At 44.8% G+C, this 12,501-nt stretch overlaps 1 protein-coding gene across 3 annotated transcripts in view; it reads left to right on the forward strand.

Annotated features, from left to right (window-relative positions):
• The window catches only part of PDS5B (PDS5 cohesin associated factor B), a 312,170-nt gene that overhangs the window by 108,623 nt on the left and 191,046 nt on the right, over positions 1-12,501 (forward strand). The gene's annotated exons all lie outside the window — the stretch shown is intronic.

Genomic DNA, 12,501 nt, shown 5'->3' on the forward strand with positions numbered 1-12,501 from the left:
TGGTGTGACCCAAAGGGGCACTGACCTTTTAGTGACCTGGCAGTAGAGGTGGACCCAAAAGGCCCAGAGATGGTATGAATATTGCCTCCAGTGAGGGAGCCCCAGAGTAAAGCTCAGTTCCAAGGTTGAAGCCATTTTAAAGACTGTTGGACTAATTGATGGCTTGATGAAATACTCAGAGTGGGCAGCAGGAAAAGGAGTATTAAGGGGTATTAGGACAGGTCTCCCCTTTTGGACTGTTTATTTAGAAGTTGTTGTTTTATATTAACACCGTATATAACTTTGGCTGAAAGGCTGAATTGCCAAAGACCCATCACAAGCTGAGACCATTTAGGCATATGCAGTTGGACAGGGGGCCCTTGCAAAAGCTGAGTGCAATCTCATTACAAGCTGTTTAAGTAGGGTGTAGCTGTTTGTGCTTGGGCTGAATACTGAGCTCTGGGACCCTCCCAATTCACAGGGTCATAGAGCCCAGGCTTCAGCCAAAGTCTGAACTACATTGCGATTCAATAGCCCTTTAGCCTGAGCCCTGCAAATTTGAGTCTTTTAGCATGGGTCAGTCATGAGTCTTTAGTTACAGTGAAGAGACATCCTCAGGCAGAGACTGATTTGAAGAAAAGAAATCCAGGACCAAGAACGTTGCTTCTGAGAAAAAGCAGAACTATCCAAGATGCCATTAAAACTGAAGACCAGCTCTTCAAGTGATTGCTCATGTGCATTTCAAACTGGGTGTGTGCTGACACATGCCCAGTTGCTGGACGCTTTTTTTTTTTTCTCCTTTGCCCTAGCTGGTAGTCATTGGGTCAGGGGGTGCCCCCGGAGTGGTACTGATAGGGTGACCAATACATTCACCACCTGACCCTCCCCCGGCTCAGTTCCTTCTTGCCCCACTTTTGGTTGCTGGAACTCTTTCTTTCTCCTTGTTTGTTGTTGTTATAGCCTGTGTAGATAGTGTAATTAGTTGTAAATAGTTCTAGTTCAGTACAGTAGTTTAGTGATTTGTGTTTTAATCGCTGGGGTCGGTTCCCCATCCCTCTGAGGGTCTCAGTGTGAGGGGATACCTGCTTCTCCAGGCTTCAAAAACTGTAAGCACAGTGGCAAGTGTATGCCCAAGTCTGCTCCTCATGTCGACTGCCTTGCCTGTCAGGGGGAAGGCCATCAGGGTGACCGCTGTGCAATCTGCCTTTCCTTTAAGCCCAGGACTATAAAAGATAGGACTCAAAGACTTAAAAGTACTCCTCATGGAGGTGGCATTACAGCTGAACATTCCTCATGCTAAAGGGCCGAGTACCACTGCCTCAGTGTGGAGTGCCCTGGTGCAGGAGCCATCGTCAACACAGAAGGAGGCTTGGCGCTGCGGGGAGGTCACCATGTTTGTGAGAAGGCACAAGAGATGATCTCTGGTGCCAAAGAAGACGACGCAGCAACAGCATGTTAGGAGCCACTCCCCTATGGCACAAAGGCATCGAGAGGACACAGTTGTGCTAGTGCTGCAATGCCTGGTGCATGAGCCCAAGGTGCACGTTGCAACTCCAGTGCAAAGCTGGGACCCGCACGTGCTGGAGTTTCCTTCGACACCAGAGGCATTTTATGTGGCCCTGGGCCTGCCAAGACTCACGATACTGTCCACCTCGCTGCCTAGGCATAGGCACAGTGGCCGAACACCTGAGGGACTGCAGGCAATGGCCTCCCCTGCAGTACCCCTTGGGGTGTTGACACTGGGATTTTTAGCTGCATTGGCACTAGTGCTGCTCCCACCTGTGACACTGGAGCGTTTTTATCCACCCCAAGCACCTGCCATAGGCCCGGCCCAGTCAGGAGCGTTGGCGCAGGCACTGGACCCCCAGATGCTGTTACAACCTGTGGTGGCACCACCTTCATCCTCGGCCTCAGATTTCTTGGCATTGGAGTCCAAATCTTATTAATGCAGCTCAGACAGGAGTCAGAGTCGCCAGTCTGTCCTCTCCCGTAGCCATCGAAGTTACTGTTCTGGGCACGCCAGGAGCTCCTCCATGGGTCAAGCAGGCATCCAGTGACCGTTCTCGACCCTGTGGATGTACCATGAAGCCCAGAGTCAGTTGACGACGCCCTTGGTACTGTCATTCCTGAGGGCTCTTCTGGTGCCAATGTCGGCATTGCTTGGTGCTCTGCCACAGGAAGAGCTCCAGCAACAGACTGAGACCAGGAGTGTTGTTGCCGGCACCATCAGTCTCCATCGTCCCAACACCAATGCAGACATCGGCATGAACTTTACCGGTATGGCCACCCCCTGGCTTGGTTCTGGGCTCCACAGCACCATTTGACTTGGCACTAGCTGGTCTGGTGCCAAGCGAGGTACCTTTAAATCAGATTTTAACTCAGGCATCATGTTCTTGGTGTCTGCAGAACCTCAGCCAGTCCTGAGAGTGGGGTACCAGGAACTTCAGGTTTAACAGAGACCCCAGCTGGTTCCAGAGTGATCCCCTGCTCTGGCTTTGCAACAGGATATCACAGGGATCTCCTCTTCCTCCTCACCTGATGAGGTGGTGGCGGGATCATCAGCTTCCCCAGTGTTGGAGGACAGCTGGCATTTCAGCAGCTGCTGCTCAGGGTGGCTTAGGGGCTTGGGGTGCAGGTCGAGGAGGTACACAACAACATGAATCCTGTGACAGATATTTTGTTGTGCTTGCCACCCACAAGGGTGGCTTTACCCATCATTTAAAACAATTGCCAACACTGCAAAAACAGTGTGGCAAGCCCTGGTGTCAGCATCGCTAACGACCAGGAAAAAAGAATGCCGATACTTTGTGTTCACGCACCCTCCCTCCAATGCCCTAGTGGTTGACACTGCAAAGTATAGGGAGAGACAGGTTTCAGGGTCCCTCCCCAAAAAATAGAGAGCTAAACGGTTGGACCTGTATGGCAGGAAGGTTTGTTCGATGGGTGGTTTACAATTATGAATTGCTAACTGGCAGGCTCTGGTTAGTAGGTATGTACAACATGGCCACCTCTCTTTCAAAGTTCTCAGAGTTAGTCCCCAGGAATCTAAACCCATATTCATCCCATCATGGCAGAGAATAAAGTCATTTCTAGAGCGTCCCTCCAGGTGGCATTGGATGCCGCAGACGCTGCCACGTGAGACGTGGCCTCGGGGGTAGGCAAGTGTAGGGGGGCATGGTTGCAGGTGTGTGGCCTTCCTTATGAGGTTTGACAGATTATGCAAGACCTGCTGTTCAAAGGACCAGTTCTCTTTTCAGAGAGGACTGACGGAAAACTGCATAGCCTAAAAGACTCAAAGGCCGTGCTATGTTCTCTGGTTTTGCATATGCCTGCAACCCCACGCAGGCACTGTACCTATCACCTGCCTGCTAGACATTTCCCCCAACAGCAGCGGGCTTATAGTAGGCACAGACGCTGAAATGGCAGAAGGCGCCCTAATCAGCAGGGTCAAAGGCAATGTTGCCTTAAGCCTCCCCCAGGCTCTAAAGAAACATTTTGAACAGGTGGGTTGAGAACACCACACCAATTTCCAGCCCAGCTCCGGCTCCAGCACATCCTCTGTTTTTGTTTCCTCCTATTCACGCAGTGTGCAGCAGCAGTCAGTAAAGCAAATAGGATGTTAGGAATAATCAAAAAAGGGATAGAGAATAAGACAAAGAATATCTTACTTCCCCTATATAAAACTATGGTACGCCCACATCTTGAGTACTGCAGGCAGATGTGGTCTCCTCACCTCAAAAAAGATATATTGGCATTAGAAAAGGTTCAGAAAAGGGCAACTAAAATGATTAAGGGTTTGGAACGGGTCCCATATGAGGAGAGGCTAGAGAGACTGGGACTTTTCAGTCTAGAAAAGAGGAGACTGAGGGGCGATATGATAGAGGTATACAAAAGCATGAATGGTGTGGAGAAAGTGAATACAGAAAAGTTATTTACTTGTTCCCATAATATAAGAACTAGAGGACACCAAATGAAATTAACGGGTAGCAGGTTCAAAACTAATAAAAGAAAGGTTTTCTTCACACAGCGCACAGCCAGCCTGTGGAACTCCTTACCAGAAGATGCTGTGAAGGCCAGGACTCTGGTACCAGAGTTTAAAAAAGAGCTTGTTAAATATTTGGAGGTTAGGTCCATAGATGGCTATTAGCAAGGGGTAAGGTATGGTACCTAGCCTTTTGTCGAAGGCGGGAGATGGATGGCAGGAGACAAATCGCTTGATCATTGTCTTCAGTTCAGCTCCTCTGGGGCACCAGGCATTGGCTCCTGTTGGCAGACAGGATACTGGGCTAGATGGACCTTTGGTCTGACCCAGTATGGCTGTTCTTATGTTCTTATCCCCTTTCCAGCCTGCCTGGTGCTGTATATCTTTGGACTGGTGGGTGCTGTACATGGTAGAAAGGGAATGTGCTATCCAGTTGACCTCTTTTCCCCACCTATATCCTTCTTTCCTGTCCCCTTTTCAGGGACCCCTCTCATGAAAGTGTGCTAGATTTAATCCCTCCTTCAGTGACGGGGTTATAGAGGAGGTCCCTCAACAGTTTTGAGGACAGGAGTTCTATTCCTGGTATTTCCTAATCCCGAAGTGGAAAGGAGGCTGTGGCCCATCACAGACCTTCAAGACCTGAACGAGTTTTTAAAAAAAAGATAAGGTTTTGCATGTTGACCCTATGTCTCGTTATCCCTTTGCTGGAGCTGGGGGATTTGTTTGCTGCTCTTGAATTACAGAATGTCTACTTTCACATAACTTATCTTCCTCACAGGAAGTTCCTCTGGTTCATAGTATCTGGCACTCGCTACCAGTTCACAGTTCTCCTATTCAGTCTGTCCGCTGACCTGAGGGTCTTCACCAAATGCATGTCAGTGGTGGCAGCTTTCCTGCCAAGGCATGGGGTCTAATTGTTCCTGTACCTGGATGATTGGCTGGTCAAAAGGAAGTCTCGGGCTCAGATGCGACAGCATCTGCAGTTAATGCATCAAATGTTCAACAGTCTCGGTCTCTTGGTCAATGAGACAAAGTCAGTTCTTGTCCCAACACAAACAATGGAGTTCATGGGAACCTTCCTGCGCTTGAGCAGAGCCAGGGCCTTCCTGCTAGACAGCGGGTTTCTGACTATGATGGGTATTGTATATGATATCATCAGGTTCCCCACCAGGATGACCAGGTGCTGCATGAGGTTGTTGGGTCACATGGCAGCCTGTATCTTTCTAGTCCAGTTCATCAGACTCCAAATGTGTCCGTTTCAGCTGTGGCTGGCCTTGGTTTACGGACCTGTCTGGGACAGCATAGATATGTTAGTAACAGTTCCACCTCAGATCCTGTCCACCCTCAGTTGGTGGCTGGTTGCTCAGATGGTCTATTCAGGAGTGCCCTTCAGGCCTCCTCAACTCCTGCTCTCTCTGGTGATAGACACTTTGGATCTGGGCTTGGGGGCTCACCTGGGGGAGTGCCAAACCCAAGCCCTGTGGAGCTTGGAAGACTTCAGGCTCCATATAAATATCAGGGAGCTCAGGGCTATCCGCCTGTAGCGTGAGGTCTTCCAGTATAGTTTGACAAGGCACCGTGTGGCTGAGTACAGACAACATGGCAGCAATGTACTATATCAACAAACAAGGACTTCAAGCTGGGAGAGTTTTGCATTTGGCACCAGATCCTTCTGCAGACCCATTTCCTCCCTGGAGTCAACAATTCATTAGCAGACCATCTCAGCAGGTCCTTTATGGACCACAAGAGGTCACTACACTCAGATGCACTGCAATCAATTTTCCAAAAGTGGGGACATCCCCAAGTGGACCTGTTTGCCTGGCACCTCAATTCGAAGTGCTGGATGTTTTATTCTTCCTGGAATCAGAGTCTGGGATCCTGCACAGATGCATTCAGTATTCTCTGGTCAGAACCATTGTTATGTGCTTGCCCTCCAATTCTGCTCTTCCACAAGGTCCTCCTCAAATCAGATAGGGCATCAGTCATCCTAGTGGACCCAGTGTGGGCTTGGCAGCATTGGTACTCAGTCCTCCTGGAAATGTCAGTCTGCAAACCAGTAGCACTCCTGTTACAGAGGAGGGGCAACTGCAGCACCCGAACCTTCTGTCCCTATACCTCACAGTGTGGAAGCTCCATGGTAGAGAGCCTTGGAGCTCTCATGCTCAAGCCCTGTCAGGAAGATATTGCTAAATTGTAGGAAACCTTCCACAAGGGCAGCTTATGTAGCCAGGTGGAAGAGGTTTTCCATTTGGATTTCTTAAAAGGGGCAGTCCTCGATACCTTTTGATTCTTGACTGTTTGAGGTTTTTAAGCCAGGAAGGGCTGTCTTTATTCTCCATTAAGGTGCATTTGCAGCCTTTTCAGCCTTTCATCCTGGGCCCAGGGTATCCTCAGTGTTCTCAGACCATGCCGTGAGAAGGTTTGAGAGGCTTGGAAATAGTTAAACTGCAGGTTCAGACCCTTTTACCTGTGTGGGGTCTTAATATGGTGTTGTCAAAGGTTAAGGGGGCCCCCTCTGAACTTCTCATTTCTTGTCCTGTGCTGTTTCTAAGATACAAAACAGCCTTTTTGGTGGCCATTGCCTCAGTCAGGAGGGTATCTGATCTGAGAGGATGGATGGTGGACCCACTCTGTGTGGTGATCCACAAGGACAAGGTTAGACTGAGACCCCATCTGGCTTTCTTACCAAAGGTGGTCTCCTCTTTCCACATCAACCAGATATCTCTCTGCCCCTTTTTTAAAAACAAACAAAAAAAAAAAACCTCATGCTTCTCCTAGGGAACAGAGTTTACATGCCTTAGATGTTTGAAGGGCTTTGGCCTTCTACATGGGCAGGACCATATCTTTTAGAAAGACACAGCAATTGTTTGTGATGGTGGTTGACAGGATGAAGGGCCTCCTAGTGTCTTTTCAGTGGACCTCCTGTTGGATAGTGGCCTGTATTAAAGAATGTTATAAGCTGGCAGGGTTCCCCCTCCCCACATCAAGGCTCACTCTACCAGAGTGCACATATCCTCTGTGCCATATTTAGCCCATGTTCCTGTCTATGACATCTTCAGGGTGGCCACCTGGTCCTTGATTCATACGTTTATGGCCCTTGACTTAGCACATAAGGGAGGATGCTGCAATGGGCAAGGCTGTCTTATAGTCTTTCCAGGGCTCTGACCCCTCCTCCTAGGTATTTGGCTTGCATTCACCCAGTTTGGGATGCACATGAACAATCACTTGAAGAAAAGACCTGTTCTGTAACTGGTGTTCTTCGAGATGTGTTGCTCATGTCCATTCCAAAACTCACTTGTTTTCCCCACTGTCGGAGTAGCTGGCAAGAAGGAACTGAGCTGGGGGGAGGGTCGGGCGGTGCATTATTGGTCACCAGTCCAGAGGGTGCCGCTCCGTCTCAATGGGTACCAGCTAAGACAAAAAGCTTCCAGCAACTGGGCGTGCATGACCACACACACAGTTTGGAATGGACATGAGCGACGCACCTTGAAGAACACGTTACAGAATAAGTAACTCTTTTATTGCTTCCTCTGCCTTCAAGAAAAACTGTCACCGAAGAAGGGAAAGAATATTTTACTTTCCTCCTTGAAAGGACAGTAGTCTTATGCTGGGCAGAGGCCTTAGAAGATTAGTTTTTGGCATCTTTTTGGTTTCGAGGGAACATGGGAATTTCAGCTTAAGTCATCGATGGTTTGCAATGTCTCATGTGACTTGAATAATCCAATCAGATCTACATGATTTTTGGCAGTTATTGCGAATCTACATGTCTTGGTTGGGAGCTGCTTACATCCTATGGGATGTTATCTCTTCAAGTTGTAGGAGCCATCTTCTTTCATGGACTTGTGGTGCCTTAAAGATTAAGGAATTTGTTTGGCCATAAACTTTCATTGGCTGGAACCCACTTTGTGGGATCCATTGTGAATTCCAGCCCATGAAAGCTTGTGTCCAAATAAATTTGTTAGCCTTTAAGGTGCCAAAGGACTCCTTATGCAACAAGAACTGTGGTATACCTTATAGACTAACAGATATTTCAGAGCGTAAGCTTTTGTGGGCAAAGACTCCTTTTTGTTTTTGCTGAAAAAGACTAATGCAGCTGCCTCTCTGACACGTCATGGGTTTGGATGCTCTTATGGAGACACTGGCACCACTTGTTATGATCACTTGCCAGGATTTACCATGTTGTTATTCTTGTTCCCTCTGATAGCTCACCATATAACTGTCCTTACCTATGCATCTGTCTTCCAGCTTGCTAGGATGGCCCTGCCAGCAGTTATCTTTCCTTGAGCAGGTCTGTTAAACTTGGTAAATTTGCTATTTGAAGAATGACAGTGTTGGTGTATTTATCTTGCCATTTGATGTTGACTGTGCAGCATAAACAACATAGGTAGAAACTGTAGCCTTTTTCTTCTGATGAGGGTAAGTAGTCCCTGTTTTCACACCATATATGAAAGTGCTCAATATGCAAGCTTGGTACATAAGCATTTTGATCTTGATAGCTTTGAATTGTTTTATGCTCTTTTAGTTGAGCTGCTAAAAGTTTCCAATGTGAACATTTAGTTCTTCATCCAGTGAAAGGTTGTTGGTCACTGTTGACCCTAAATAGTTGAACTTTCGAACTACTTCTAGATGGTTTGTATTTAAGGTCATTGAAGGATCTTGTGGAACCAAACACTTGTGTTAAGTTGTTTTTTTAATAGTGATGGTGAAGAGCAAATGCTTTACATTCACGTGGAAGGCAGTCTATTAGTTCTTTTAATACACCTTTGTCATGGGCTATGAGTGTAGCACCATCAGCAAATGTAAGTTCCCTGTTTAGAACCTTTTTGACTTTGATCTTTGACTCATTTTGGGACAGGCTGAAAAGATTTTCATCTGATCTCATATGAAGATAGTTTTGCTTTCATGTCTTTAAATGCAGAGTTTGAGTACTGTGAAGAAAAATCCAAAGAGTTAAGGAGCAAGAACACATGATTGCTTCATTCTTGTTTTTATCACAAAGCTGTCCAAAGTGGACTGTCAGGCTGGACAGTTGCTATCATGTTGTTGTGAAATGAACATACAAGACTTAACAGGGTTGATCTGCCCCCTATCTTTTATGATATTGCAATTAGATGTGTTCTTCTGACTGTGTTATATGTTTTGGTTAAGTCCACAAAGGCAATGTACCAGGGTTGATTTTGCTCTCTGCTCTTCTGTGGAGCTGACTCACGGAAAGTCACAGGTCTGCAATTGACTGTCCTGGCCTGAATCTGCACTGAGATTCAGCATAGACATGATTTCACCAGCTGTTGTAGATGCATTAAGATGATGAAGGCTTTTGTGAAAGCTTTTCTTGTAACACTTATTAGTGAGATACCCCTGTATGAGTTGCAGTTACCTTCATTTTTATGCAAAGTGATGTCTGTGTTATATATTTTTTGTGGTACCTCACCCTCTTTCCCACATTTGAATAGCAGCTGATGAAGATATTGTAACAGGCTGTCTTTCCTGCTGGGATGCTATCTTTTCCAGAAGCGTTGCCACTTGATAGGAAATCAGTGGCTCTTAGCTCTTCTACAGTATGTTCCACATCTAGCTATGGCATAAGCCATGGAGTTAATACTTGGTCCAGTGATTCACAACTGTTTTTCTTATGCTTATAGCTTTGAATAGTGTTGAACCCAGTGAGACAACTGTGTAGTTTAATCTGTAGTGATTCCATTGCTGTGCCATTTGAGAGGGACAGCCTTGTTAACAGTGGGACATAGAGCTTTCTTCAGGCTGGTCATATATGACTTTGAGGTTTCCTGTATCTAAGTCTGTCTGTATCTCTTCAGAGTTTTATCCAGCAACGATTTGCACAGTGCTTGCTTGCTGTGTCTTGGATTTTGCCTGTCAAAGTGTCCTTTTGGTGCCCTTGTTGTGTTCCAGAATGGTTGTGTTCTTAATGTTGATGAGAGGTAATAGTTCTGCTTTATTTTTTTCAAACCACAAAGAATATCTTATTGCCTCTATATAAACTATGGTGCACCCACATCTTGAATTCTACATACAGATTTGGTTGCCGCATCTCAAACAAGATATACTGTCGTTGGAAAAGGTTCAGGAAAAGGGCAATAAAAATGATTATGGGTTTGAAATGGGTGCCACGTGAAGAGATGAAAAAGACCAGGACATTTCATCTTAGAAAAGTGGAGACTTAAGGGGGAATCTGATAAAGGTCTATAAAATCATGACAGATATGGAGAAAGTGAATAAAGAAAAAGTATTTACTTGATCCCATAACTTAAGAACTATGAGGGTCACCAAATAGCAGCTTTAAAACAAAAGGAAGTTTATTTTCACACAATGCACAGTCAACCTGTGGAACTTCTTGCCAGCCAGAGGATGTTGTGAAGATCAGGACTTTATCAGGGCCTACAAAAGAACTAGCTCAATTCATGGAGGTTAGGTACATCAGCGGCTATTAGCCAGGATGGGTACGAATCATGTCCCTAGCCTCTGTTTTTCAGGGCTGGAAATGGATGACATGAGAGGGCTCGCTCAGTGACTGCTTGTTCTGTTCACTTCTGGGACATCTGGGATTGGCCACTGCCAGAAGACAGGGTACTGGGCTATACAGATCTTTGGTCTGACCTAATTTGGCCATTCTGATATTCTGACCATATTATTTGCGGAGTGTATTTTGAGCACTCACCCAGGAAAATGATGGCGGGGGAAAAAACACAGTCCAGGAATTTGGAAAAAATTCAACATTATGGGCACTGTAATGATCATTGGTGCCACCTGGGAAGAAATCTCAGTTTGCATGAGAAGCAATGGGGGTAGGGGAACGTATCCTGAGACTATGGAAAACTCCATAGGGTTTGAAGAAACTCCCCATTCATTCATAGTGCAACTAGCAAGAGAGACTGACTTTGAAGGTGACAGCGATGTTGAATTGAATTGCTATTTGAATTGCATTCTATCCCTCTCGCTAATGAGGATCTTGCTGAATTGGACAAACAAGCGTTCCAGGAAGAAAGTAGGGATGAAGAACACGAAGATGAATAGAAACTTGAAGGAAAGGGGCTAACAGCCTGCCACCTTTCAACATACGCATCAACTGGCTGAGGAGCTCATTGACTTTTTTTTTTTTTTTTTTTTTTTTTTTAAAGAAAATGATCATTGTGTTGAGCATTCTGCAAAGGTGTCACTGGCCATAAATGATGACTTGGCATGCAACTGAGAAATTTACACTGCCAAACTTTGGCATGGTAAGCAAATGAAGATGGACTCTTTCTTTAAAAAGAAAATGATGGAACCAACACGTAGTGATGTTGAGGTGGCATCCTCATCCTCTGCCTATGCAACTTTTTTTAAAAAAATCCTACTGTTTAAAAGTTCAAATAAATGTTCTTCAATTTAAAGTGCTGTTTTAAACGTATAACAAGGATGGCAATGTTAAAATGTTTTTAAATATGAAGCTGAAAAGAGCTACTGTAATAAGAATGGTATGCTGTTTAAAATGTTAATAAAATGGTTTTTCTTTTTAATAGTGGGAACATTAAAATGTTTTTTAAAATGCTAAGAAAATATTTGATTTAAAGTATGAAGAAATGTTTTAAAAACGTGTGGCGTGAGTTGTTTTGTTTGCGTGGTATGATGAGTTGAGAACAGTAGTGTAACACCTTTGAGATTCAGGAACCTAACACTCCCATATTCCATTGATTCCTGTGGGATAATTTAGTTTCCCGCTTTGCATTGTGACTTCATGGAATGCATTCCCCCCCTCACATTTACCTTAATTTCTGTGAAGGAAAATTCCCCGTTTTGTTGTTGTAAGGTCCAGTTTCCTTGTACGCATGTACAACTTGTAGTGGGGATCCCTTTTACTGCATAATAAAATAGCAAATTTTGAATCTGGAGTACTCATCTGAAAAAATGGGCCAATTCATAGTTCTAAAAGGATCAAATAGTATTATTGCCACCTCTTGCTAACACTAAAGCAGAATGAAAGTAAGAGAACATATTGGTTAATTTTACATGTAAAATATATTGAATAATTCTATTACAAAATAACTGTGGTATTCAGGCTAACGGTTGTAGCCATTCTCATGTGTAGAAGTGAATTTAATTTTCAGCTAAATGCTTAGTTTTCAGAAGGGCTATAGTTTTGGGAAGTATTGAATTATGAAAGCCTAAATTTTTTGGTGTGTCAATTTTTAGCTTCCCTGTCTTTTGAGATTCTATTCTTTTAAAGTTCAGTACTTACCTTTTTCTGAACATGAGGCCTCAAGATGTCTCAACTACTTAGGCACCCAAAAATGTAAGGCACTGTACCACTAGTTTCTTTTGAGAATTTATGGCAGAGGAACTTCAGTGTTGATTCCATTAAATCATAGATGCAGTGAATCTTATACCTTGTTCAGATTCTCATCCTATGAACAACAGGAGACACTAAAGCATTTTAATGGTATACCAGTATTGCTGAATTGTGTTTTAATATTGTGATTTATCTCATTCACTATCTGCCTAAGTTTGGTTGTACAAGTATGCTAACTTCAGTTACTGTTTTTGAC

Source organism: Carettochelys insculpta, chromosome 1 (genome assembly GCF_033958435.1).
Source record: "Carettochelys insculpta isolate YL-2023 chromosome 1, ASM3395843v1, whole genome shotgun sequence".
Lineage (NCBI taxonomy): Eukaryota > Metazoa > Chordata > Testudines > Carettochelyidae > Carettochelys > Carettochelys insculpta.